This window comes from Arvicanthis niloticus, chromosome X (genome assembly GCF_011762505.2).
Source record: "Arvicanthis niloticus isolate mArvNil1 chromosome X, mArvNil1.pat.X, whole genome shotgun sequence".
In the NCBI taxonomy this organism is placed as follows: domain Eukaryota; kingdom Metazoa; phylum Chordata; class Mammalia; order Rodentia; family Muridae; genus Arvicanthis; species Arvicanthis niloticus.
Window position 1 is genome coordinate 48676616 of NC_047679.1, and position 10341 is coordinate 48686956.

Below are 10341 nucleotides of genomic sequence, written 5' to 3' on the forward strand. Positions count from 1 at the left end.
GAAAGCAACATTGTAACAATAACAAAAATTCATGGTCAGCAAAGACCACCAACAATTTGTTAAATATAGTCATAATAAAAATATTAAGTAAGCCCCTGCAGTGGCAGGGTGACCCAAATGAAAAGGCATGCAAAGACGTGCCCAGACAAGTCCAAACAAGCCCAAGTGAGTAGTGGGCTATCTGGTGTTTACTTTTTCTCTCCCCCTTTTCCAGAAGTCCAAGGTTTCATGGTCAAAAGTAACTAGTCATTCTGCCAGCTCACTGTCTTTGTCTCTGTGTTTTGGTTTCTGTTGTGTCTTGGTTTCCGTTTCAGGGCAGCTGTCACCATAGGCCGTAAGGACTTGGTGACATGGGGGAGCAGACTTGCTTATTGGACCCGCAGGCTGCAACCCTGGGGGACACCCTGGGGATCTGGGGGGAAGGTGCGAGGCCTTTCCCCATCAGAAGGTCAGGGGATCTGACCATCAGGTTTCAGGAGACGTAGTGCTCCTACTTGGGGAGAAGACGTGGAATCATTCTCCATCTGGGGTCTCGACCAAATGTGGTTAAGTGTTGTTTGTGCCACCCGTGGCAGGGGTGAGCTGTCTGTGTTTTCTGTGCCACCCATGGCAGGGGTGAGCTATCTGGGTTATTTGGTTTATATGTTCTTGGACTCTGACTGACGATCGTTGTTTCTTTTCTTTTTTTCTGGACTTGAAACTACTGTGTAAAACATCTTGAGTTAAAAATAGGTAACATGATCGCTGGCAGAGAAAGAAAGCCGCCGGTACAAGAGTACTGCTACACAGGGGCAGGCAGGTCCTTTAATAAAAGTCAGCCACCGCGGTTCGTGTTCGGACAGCCCGCCTACAGCATGTAGGGTATCCTCCAGGTAACACCACATGGAGGGCGCTCTTGCCCAGCCCGCAATTGGCAGGCGACAACTCGTGGTTCCCCAGCACAGCGACAGCGTGCGACAGCTACCTAGTTTGGTGTACGTGGCTGTACTGGGTACCTAGGGGTCACTGCTGTAACAAATCGGCGGTTTTCCACCTGCAGCCTATGAAGATAGATGAGAGCCCAGGTGATAAAAAAAAAAAAAAAAACCTGGCAGTGGAGCCAGGGCAGCTAGACAAACAGCCCCAATAAGATTATTCACCTGAGAGTTATAATTATATATATATATATTTTAAAAAATATATAGTGAGTGAATAGCGCTGAGCTTTTTAGAAAGGAAAAGTGAATAAGTAGCCGAGACAAGTCACATGACGTGACTCCAGCTTAGAAACGCTGAACCAACAAACCTGCCTGCAGACAGGTCAGACAGGTCAGACTGGTTGCCTGCTACAAGAAGTTAAGACTGTCCTGTGTCAGAGAGCCAAAAGAATAGGCCTCCATTTTGATACAGATACAAATTTATAGTAAAAAGTAAGTTAGTTATCAAAGCAATAGATAGGCCAGGATCCCTCAGACACCTAGATCTAGTGCCCAATATAGTCACCTAGATAAATCTAGTGGAGGAATACACTCTACACTCCCCCCCCCTCCCCCACATAAAAGCCTTTCTTGCACAAGACCCTTGCAGGTTCTGGTCTTCAGGAGTGAAGAACAAGAGAACAAGAGAGGACACTGGAAAAAGAATGTTCCCTCAGACATGGAGACATGGGGACCCCATCAATTGATCAGGCCGTGGCCAGCAGCGGGTTACAGAAGGTAAGGGACACCCAAAGGCCCACGCCAGATCCCGCTGATAGATCTTGAGAGAGAGAGAGCTACATGAGAGCCCACTAATTTCGCCAAGGCACATGAGGTTAAGCAGGGATCAGATGAGCTGCCCACAGCCTTTCTAGACATTCTGTCAGTACAGACAAGGCTTCAGACACTAGAGGAGAGAAATAGAGAAGATTAAAAGATTTAGTGTAAGTTACTAAGAAAGTCTAGAGGAAAAGAGTGGAGAAGAGGAGTAGAGAAGAGAAAGATTTAGTGTAAGTTGCTAAGAAAATCTAGAAGAGCAGAAGAGAGGAGTAGGAAAGGTTTAGTGTAAGTCTGGAGAAGAAAAGGGGGAGAGAAAAAGTAAACACCAGATAGCTACTCACTTGGGCTTGTTTGGACTTGTCTGGGCACTTCTTTGCATGCCTTTTCATTTGGGTCACCCTGCCACTGCAGGGGCTTACTTAATATTTTTATTATGACTATATTTAACAAATTGTTGGTGGTCTTTGCTGACCATGAATTTTTGTTATTGTTACAATGTTGCTTTCAAATTTTGTCCTCACAGCCCCAAACAGGGAGTAACTGGGACCCACAAGGACCCAGGAAGTCACTCCCGGCCTGGCGCACTGGTTTCCTTTGGTCTGGGACAGAGCACTGAGCAGATCTTGGGCGGCAGCTCTGCCCCCAATCTCTAAGAACCCAGAGGAAACGGGGCTCCCAGAGCTCTAACCTGGGCAGCATCCTGTCTGTGCTTGAGCACTGAGCAGATTTTGGGCCCCAGCGCTTACCCCAGTAGTTACACCCACCCCACAGAGTTCTGATACAACCAAGATAATAGAAAAGACAGGCTCCAGTCAGGGACAGGGCAGGTAGCACTAAGGAGATACAGATGGCAAAAGGCAAGCACAAAAACATAAGCATCAGTAACCCAGGGTACTTGGCATCATTAGAACCTAGTTCTCCCACACTAGAAAGTCCTGAATTCCCCATATCACCAGCAAAGCAAGATTCAGATTTAAAATCACTTCTAATGATGATGATAAGGACTTTAAGAAGGACATAAATAACACTCTCAAAGAATTTGAGGAGAACACAGGTAAACAGGTAGAAGCCCTAAAAGAGGAAACACAAAAATCCCTTAAAGAATTACAAAAGAACACAACCAAACAGGTGAAGGAATTGAACAAAACCATCCAGGACATAAAAATGGAAGTAGAAACAATAAAGAAATCACAAAGGGAGACTACCCTGGAAATAGAAAACCTAGGAAAGAAATCAGGAGTCATAGACACAAGCATCATGAACAGAATACAAGAGATAGAAGAGAGAATCTCAGGTGCAGAAGATATCATAGAAAATATCAATACAACTGTGAAAGAAAATGCAAAATGCAAAAAGTTCTTAACACAAAACATCCAGGAAATTCAGGACACAATGAGAAGAACAAACCTAAGGATAATAGGTATAGATGAGAGTGAAGATTCCCAACTTAAAGGGCCAATAAATATCTTCAACAAAATTATAGAAGAAAACTTCCCTAATCTAAAGAATGAGATGCCCATAAACATACAAGAAGCCTATAGAACGCCAAATAGACTAGACCAGAAAAGAAATACCTCCCTTCACATAATAATCAAAACACCAAATGCACAAAACAAAGAAAGAATATTAAATGCAGTAAGGGAGAAAGGCCAAGTAACATATAAAGGCAGACCTATCAGAATTACACCAGACTTCTCACCAGCTACTATAAAAGCTAGAAGATGCTGGACAGATGTCATACAGATCCTAAGAGAACACAAATGCCAGCCCAGGCTACTACACCCAGCAAAACTCTCAATTACCATAGATGGAGAAACCAAGATATTCCATGACAAAACCAAATTTACACAATATCTTTCCACAAACCCAGCATTACAAAGGATAATAGCAGGAAAGCTCCAATACAAGGAGGGAAATTATACCCTAGAAAGAGCAAGAAAGTAACCCTCTTCCAACAAACCCAAAAGAAGATAGCCACACAAAGATAACTTCACCTCTAATAACAAAAATAACAGGAGACAACAATCACTGTTCCTTAATATCCCTTAACATCAATGGACTCAATTCCCCAATTAAAAGACATAGGCTAATAGACTGGATACATAAACAGGACCCAGCATTTTGCTGCATACAGGAAATCCACCTCATTAACAAAGACAGACTCTACCTTAGAGTAAAAGTCTGGAAAACAATTTTTCAAGCCAACTGTCCTAAGAAACAAGCTGGAGTAGCCATTCTAAAATCTCCAGCCTGAGAACACAAAGTGGGGGACTCATGGCTCCACCTGTATAGGTAGTTGAGGGTGGCCTTGCCCGGCATCAATGGAAGTGGACAGCCTTGGTACCTGAAAGTTTGGATTCCCTAGTGTTGGGGAATTGCAAGAGCAGGGAGGCAGGAATGAGAGGATGGTGGGAGCACACCCTCATAGTAATTGGAGGAGGGGGGATGGAGTAAGGGGTTAGGCATCAGTGGAAGTGGAGGGCCTAGGTGCCCGAAAGTTTGGATTCTCTGATATTGGGAAATTTGTGAGCAGGAAGGCAAAAATGGGAGGATGGTGGGAGCACACCCTCATAGAAACTCCCAGAATTATATCGATTAGACATGACAGAGGCAGGCCGCCAGAAGACAAGATTCCAGAATTCAAACAAACAGTTATCTTGATACTAAAATTTGTTTTGAGAATTATATATTGCAGAATACATAGCCTTGGTGTATCTACTCATCAGGCAAGCTGAGCAGACCTGCTTGAACCTCTGATGTCCTGGAATTCCATCTGGTTGCAGTGAAGACACAGTGTCAGAGGCTTATCAATTTACTCTTCCCCCACTCCCTCTTCTAATATCTCAACACCCATAATCAGCTTGAACAAGTTAATGAAGAGTCGGCGCCCCTATTCCCTGGGCTTGGGGACTGAGGTGGTTAATATTGGGCTGTCTTTCTAGGGAAAAATAGTGGTTTTGGTGGAACAGGGAGGATTAGCTAGGATTTATTGCATAGCCATAACCTATTGGTAGAAATATGTATAATTGTTATTAAGATGAAGTTATAATTTCTTAAACGGTACAAAATTTACTTTGATTTCAAATTTAAGGTTTTTATTGGTACGAGCTTCTTATTACTATAAAAGTGAGATGAATATTGTTACTATCATAGGCATTGCGCCTGTATAACACATTTAGGAATACAAGGCTTAGACCCAGTCCTTCTTTAACTTTTTTAACTTATTTGAGATGGTTAGCCTGTGAGTTAAGGGCCTATAGCAAATTCATGGCTTTGAGTTTATTGTTAGGGTGTTTTCTATATTTTCTTTAGAAATAGCTGAGAGGAGTTAACAGACAACAGTCCAGATTACCTTACTGGTTTTCAAAACGTCAGAAACCCACAGAACTGATATTACAAACATTTCTGTATTAATGTTCATTTTGATTAGAGACCTGTCTGCTCCTGACAGCTTCCTGTCTTGGATTCTAAGAAGAAATTGAGCATCTTTGGAGTTATTCCAATTGTGGTGAGTCAGCCACTAGGCAAAAATGGCCTCTTTCCATCTACAGACAAATCACTGTCCAGAAAAGGACACACTTGCAGAATAGTCGACTGATTATATCTGCCAAGACAGAGTAATCAGCCCTTAATAATTCTGTATCACTAGGTCTGTCAGATGATCCTGGGCCAGAAGGCTGAAGATGGGATGCTCCAACGTTCTGTAGTATAGGGACTGTCCAGGTGTTCAGCAGTCTCTATAAATTGACTATGTTTTAGAAGCTATGCTTTGTGCTTCCCATAATTTCAGTTAACTCAGTCATTCTGGATTTCTGACTGGGCTGAAGACTTATAGTCTCATAGCCAATCCTGGCTATTTACTTTGAGAGAAAAGATTTGAGAGGACGGTTTTCAGCTGACATTCATTCTAAAGCCAAGGAAAAAGCCAGGTTCAAAACTAAGTCTTTTATTTAGGAGAGATGACAGAGGTTCTGCTTAGTCAACAAAATGGTGGACTGGGTATTAGGTCTATCTTGCACCTTACTGACATAAATTGGTATAATTATGCTCTAACTGTATTTTGAGAGAAAAGTTTTATTTTAACAGCAAGGCTGATATGTAGGAGGAGCTAAGGTGGGAGGAGTACAGAGAGGAGGAGTAAGGAGAGGAGGAGGAGGAGAGGAGGAGCTAGGTGATGAGAGAGAAAGAGAGAGGTGGCCAGACAGGGAGGCAGATAATCACATGTCTCCACCAGTCAAAGATAGTTGATATATCTAGGTTGGGTATTAGGTTACACTTCTGATTGATATTGAGCATTACCAAATTTATAAAGCCATTGGTTAACATTAAAAAAATTGTATAAAAGCAAAAAGGAGAAGGGGGTATGGGATAGGGGTTTTCTAGGGACAGGAAATGGGGAAAGGGGATGGCATCTGAAATTTAAATAAAATATCCAGTAAAAGAAAAAAAATATATACTCAGATTAAGATTTTTGCCGAAGCCAATTTTTTAAAGAAATGTGTACAGGTATTTATTTTGCTAGCATGAATATATCTGGGTACTGCATGCATATCTGGTGCCTACTGAAGCCAGATAAAGGTGCTGGATTTTGTAAAACTGGAGCTACAGTTGTGAGGAGACATGTGGATCTAGGAATTGAACGCAGGTCCTCTGGAAGAGCATCCAGTGCTCTTAACCATGAATCTCTCTCTCCCACCCCAGAAACTAGTTTTCAATAAACCAGTCTCATGAGTATCTTTTTTTCTTTTAAAGTGATTTATTTTTATTTTATGTGCATTGATTGGTGTTTTGCCTACGTGTATGTCTGTGTGAAGGTGTCAGATCCCCTGGAACTAGAGTTATAGACAGTTGTAAGATGCCATATGGGTACTGGGAATCGAACCTGGGTCTTGTGGTAGAGCATCTAGTGCTCTTAACTGCTGAACCACCTCTCCAGTCTATGTCTTTTCCCTTTAGACAGGGTTTGACTTCAGGCTGGCCTTGAATTTAGTCCTTCAGCATCAATGTTCTGAGTGTTAGGATTATAGGCTTGTGCCACTATGCTTGGCTGAGCATCAATCTTTATACTTGTTTTAGAAGGAAGGCCCAGGGCTGGTGCGATCCTTGGTGGTGGCAGCAGCTGCGGGAGCCGTGGTGGGTGGCGAGCCTACCTCCGTGGTGAAGGTAGTTTCCTAAGTGCTGCAGGACTCCGACTTGATGCCGACTTTGACTTTGCTGAGTCGTTCAGTTCCTACTCGGAGAGCCAGAACAATGGAAAGCGAGCATGGAGTTCATCTTGCGCCACCTGCCTGACTACCGAGACCCACCGGACAGCCGTGGTCTGGGCCAACCACCTCTTCTTGGGTTGCGGTTACAACAAAGACCTTCTGGACAAGGTGATGGAAATGGCTGATGGGATCGAAGTGGAAGACCTGCCACAGTTTACAAGAGAAAGTGAACTAATGAAAAAAAGCATCAAAGCTAAGACAGATCCCCACATTTCCACCCTGGGGACAGACTTAGAAAGAAGGCCATGGTGAAGGTGACTGAACATTGGCAATTCTCAAGATTCCTGGTATTTGCAGCATAGAGGCAGCTGGAATGGAAGGGGACGGGGCCCAAGGGCTTCAAAGAAGTCTTTGTTCTTCCAGGACTGCTGTAAAAATACATGCATATTTATGTATTTATACATGGCCGACCCTCAGAAATTTCATCAGAATTGTCAAAGCCAAACTTTGTTTGAAATGCCTTTTATGTTGATATGACAGGTGATAAATTTTATAATTTGATTTTTTTAGCAGAGTATCTGTAAATATAATTGTTTTTGCCATACCCCCACCCATTTTTGTCCTGAGGCAAGGCAGATCCTCTGTGTCCTCATCTCTACCTGAACCCACTCTATACTTGTGATGGCCACCAAAGGACTATGAAATGTGTCACTGGAGCACCCCCACTGGTGGGCTCAGGGACCTTTGTGCAGGAAATGGGAATCATGTTGCAGGCCTGAAGTAGCAGAGCTAGCTTATAGGTAGGAGGCGAGGTACCAAAAAAGCATCCAGCTTCATTTTAAAACTCACTGAAGGCTAGAGAATTAGCTCAGTTGTAGAGTACTTGCTTACCATGCTTGAGGGGTCCTAGCTTTGGACCCTAGTATTTCAAAGAGATTTTAAAAAAAGCTACTTCAATTAAAAATTGCTGGAAGTATATATTTGTTCAGCAAACCAGATGATTTCTAGGTACTAGATGCCTATGTGCTTGCATTTTTTTTTTTTTCTAGAGGCTTTAAAAAAATTACATGAGTACACTGTCACTGTCTTCAGGCACACTACAAGAGGGCATCAGATCGCATCACAGATGGTTGTGAGCCACCATGTGGGTGCTGGGAATTGAACACAGGACCTCTGGAAGAACAGTCAGTGCTTTTAACTGCTGAGCCATCTCTCTAGCTCCTCTAGAAGGCTTTCACACTTGAAGGACTGCCTTTGTATATCACCTCTGGATTGCAGTGCAATACTGCTTTGCTCTGTCAAGTGGTATTGGCATTCCACTTGACAGCTGACATGTGTTCTGATCCCCCTTCCAGTTCCCTGTATTTAGTCACCATTAGATAACTGAGCAGCGGGCAACCATGAAGCAGTGTACCACAGCAGGACTCATCAATGGCAGGCCCGTTATGGCCAGAGAGACAATGGGGTCTGCCTTAGCTTCATCTACTGGATACAGGAAACTGGATACCCAGACACTGGTGTCAGAGCAGTGGGAAACATTGTTTGTGGCTTGAGATAAAGGCCACATCTTTATGTGGCTTTAGCTCCAGTCCCCAGTGACCACTGATTTGATACCTTAGACAAGTTTCTCCAGGCAATGAAAGACCACCTGTCACAGAGGGTAATGACAAGGTGGTGACTGTTGGAGGGCAGATCTCTGTGCTCACTGAGCTGAAACCGCATTTTCTCAGATGCAGAAGGCTTCATTCTAATCGTCTGTGCAGATTTGTGAGGCTTAAAAACAAAATGCACTTTCCATAGATTGTTATTTTCTGTCTACAACCCCGATTAAAACAGCTTTTCCACTGGGGAGGGAAAAAAAAAATGAAGGCCCAAGCAAGGAAGCTTGTATCTCACTTAGAAGGGGAATAAAATAGAAGAGGCAGACGGAGGGAGGAACTGGGAAGGAGAAGGAATGGCAGGTTCAGGATCAGGTGTGGCCCAGATTTCATGAATTGAAATCTGCAACTGGGGTAAGGAGGGGGGGTGTCTCTAGGATGAAAGAGACCTGGGATAAGGGAGGCGCCCAACAATCAATGGTGGTGACCTTAGGTGTACCAGCAGCAGGGATATGGAACCTGAAGAGGCCACCTCCTATAGCTAGGCAGGAACACCAGTGGAGTGACAAGAACACCAACCCAACCACAAAACTTTCAAACCAAAACTTATCCTGTTTACAAGAAACAGGGGTAGGGTAGGGTGTGGAGCAGAGACTGAGGGAATGACCAACCAATAACAGGCCCAAGTTGAGGTCCATCCCATGGGCAAGTACTAGTCCCTGATACTATTAAGGATACTGTTATGCTAGCAGACAGAAGCAAGCTGTTCTCTGAGAGGCTCCACCCAGCAGCTTACTCAGATGGATGCAGATAACCACAGCCAAACAGTGGATGGAGCTTGGGGTCTCTTATAGGAGAAAGGATTTTGCACCCCAAAGGGGATAAGAACTCCACAGGAAGAACAAGAGAGTCAACTAACCTGGACCCTTGGGGTTCTCAGAGACTGAGCCTCCAACCAAACACCATACTGGAGCTGGGGCTATCTCAAAAGCTGCTGCCTGTCTATGAGATATGTTCTTCTAGCTGGGATGCCTTGTGTACAAGAGTGGGAGAAGCACCTAACCTTGCAGAGACTTTACACCTGCCTAGAGGAGCAGAGAGGATGGGGGAAGGATTGTGGGAGGGGTGACCAAGATGGGGTCCGTGAGTGGGATATAAAGTGAATAAGTAAAAAATAAGATTTAAAAATATATATTTGTTTTTAGGAAAAACAAAAAAGCCCCAAACCCAAAGTATCTATTTCATGAAAAGCATCAGCAAACGAAGACTTTTTCAAGAAATGAGATGAATCCAGTTATTTGCACACTTATTAGTTCTACCCCTCGGTACACAAACAGCCCACACATCTCATTGGAGGACACATACAAAATATACAAATAGGCTTTGGGTGACATTGATGCCCCTTATTTTTTTGACTAACTTTAAATCAGTACTATTTGCTGAGAATCACTGCATTGACTTGAAGTGACTTTTCAGACAAGGAGGCACAATTCACACAGGTGCTTGAAATTAATAACAAGAGATTCTGGTTTATGGGTTTTTTGTTTGTTTGTTTGTTTGTTTTTTCCCAGACAGGGTTTCTCTGTGTAGCCCTGGCTGTCCTGGAACTCACTCTGTAGACCAGGCTGGCCTCGAACTCAGAAATCCGCCTGCCTCTGTCTCCCAAGTGCTGGGATTAAAGGTGTGCGCCACCACTGCCCGGCTCTGGTTTCTGTTTTGACATGAGAAGCCCACACATATTTTTAGTCTCATAACAGAATTTCTAGAGTAAGTATACACAAAACACATGGGCAAATAGATA

The 10341-nt window shown here is 43.5% G+C and overlaps 1 pseudogene; it reads left to right on the forward strand.

Moving 5' to 3' along the window:
• Positions 1–882: 882 nt before the first annotated feature.
• LOC117694948 (CDKN2AIP N-terminal-like protein pseudogene) lies at positions 883–7254 on the forward strand (annotated as a pseudogene).
• Positions 7255–10341: the final 3087 nt, after the last annotated feature.